We start from the raw sequence: 2,002 nt of genomic DNA, 5'->3' as shown, positions 1-2,002 counted from the left end.
ATGATAATTGTTCTGGAGCCTGTGGAAGAAGTCTGAGATGTGTCCTCGCCTTCAAGGCACTGGGGAGAGATAGGAGTTCCAAGTCAAGTAGCATTATCAGCTCACTGTGGCTCCAGGTCAAAATCAGTGGTTTGAATAATGCTCTGAGAGCCTGTCGGCCACTTCCCAGAGGCAGAAAGTTCTGAGCCAGTTCTGAGGAATGGGAAGGAGGGAGGACATTCTAGGCCAAGGAAAAGGCGTAAGCAAAAGTCACTAGGTGTTAGAAACTTCTTATTAGAAACCAGGGGGAGAACTTGCTCCAAACAACGCCCACCCCAGGGCAGGCCCAGAAATGCCCAGGAGGTGGTATGCTGCTGAATCTGCCGCCTTCAGGGAAGCTGTAGGGTCTAATTTGTTCTCTTCTCTCCCTCCCCCACTTTTCCGTAGCCTGTTCAAGGATGACGATGCCCTTCACTTTCCACCTGAGGTCCTGCCTTCTACAAAAGAAATCAAACATCAGAAACACAGCCAGCATGGCTGGGGGTAAGTGGTGCTGGATGTTTTTAAAAAAAAAAAAAAAAGAGGAAATGCCAGCTGTGTAGGACTCAGAAATTCTGGAGACTTTTAGCTTCTGCATGGGAGACAGAAAATAAGCACAGAATGACATTAGCTCTGGTCACTATGTAACTTCCAAGCAGGAACTGGCACCTTGGACCAGACTCAAGGTGTGGAAACCTCATCAGACGGGTCTAGTGTTGCCAGTTCTGCTTGGTCACCTCAGCTCCATGAGGAGAACCACCAGTGGGCGCAGGTGATGAAAAGAGTTTTCCCTCCTGGGAAAAGTGTCCCCACATTATACTGCATTTTAATCTGATTTTGTTCAGACCAATTCTCCCTACCCTTGACTGGCCTCCTTCTCTAGGTGGCACCCATCTGTCTAGGTGGCAACCCACTGTCTCCCAGGAGTGACCTCCAAGGCTCTGAAGGGTCCTGCAAGAGAAAACATATCAAATTTGTCATTGACCTAAGTCCCAGCAAAACTTCACATTGAAAAAGACTTTTCTGGTTATGGTGGAAGTGCCAAAGGGAAAACCAGCAGCACTGTTTAAAGTACTAGAGCAAGACAGTTCTCATGTAGTTTATTGATGTGTCTGGCCTCTATTGCTATTCATGGGCTAACAGAATTACCTCTTGTTGCATAACAAGGCACCCCGAAGCTTAGTGGCTTCGAGCCATAATTCTCACAGTTCTGCATTTGAGGCTGGGCTTAGTGGGGTGGTTCTTCTGCTCCACATGGTGTCTGCTGGTGCTAGACCACCCAAGATGGCTTCTTCCTCATGACTGGCATCTACTGGAGTGGCTGGAACAGCTGGGACTGGCCTGACATTTCTTTCCCTTTATGTAGCCAGAATTCTTTACATGGTAGCTCAGGACTCCAAGAGAGTATTCCAAGAGGATAATCCCTGATGCAGAAGCATACATCAACTGTCTCCTTGCATCACACTTACTAATGTCCCATTGGCCAAAGCAAATCGCAGGGCCAAGGCCAGAGTCAGTGGGGAAGGGGCTGCAATGGGGTGTGAATACCGGTAAACTTAGTTTATAGAGAGAGCCACCACAGCCCATCGTACACAATGTGCAAACACTAGCTTACCCCCAGGCTGCTGACTGCTTGCTAGGACCCAGGGAGGCAATAGGGCAGAGTGGCAGGGCCTCAGACCCTGAAGTCAGACAACCCCATGTGAATCCCAGCCTTGCTTCTTTCTAGCAGCTTACCTGTGGGTAAACTGTGTGACCTCTCTAAGCCTCATCCACAAAATGAAAGTAGGGATGGAACCTTCCTTGTGGAACTGTTGGGAGGGACACCTGAGCTAACGAGGTGAAGTGCTCAGTCCTTGTCTCCTGCTCCTGTGGAGTGCTCCCTGAGGAGAGAGGCTCATTTTACTGAATAGCTGGAAAACTCCAGCTTAAAACTGTCTTCTGGGGCTTTAAATGAGATTAGGAAAATTAAAGATTTTTTTTT

General features: G+C 48.3%; 1 pseudogene; it reads left to right on the top strand.

Moving 5' to 3' along the window:
* The first annotated feature begins 437 nt into the window (after positions 1-437).
* The window catches only part of LOC103601399, a 25,107-nt pseudogene continuing 23,542 nt past the window's right edge, over positions 438-2,002 (top strand).

This window comes from Galeopterus variegatus, unplaced genomic scaffold, assembly GCF_000696425.1.
Source record: "Galeopterus variegatus unplaced genomic scaffold, G_variegatus-3.0.2 Scaffold3721, whole genome shotgun sequence".
NCBI lineage: Eukaryota > Metazoa > Chordata > Mammalia > Dermoptera > Cynocephalidae > Galeopterus > Galeopterus variegatus.
Note: the sequence above shows the minus strand (reverse complement) of the source record. Positions and strands in the feature narration are given on the sequence as shown.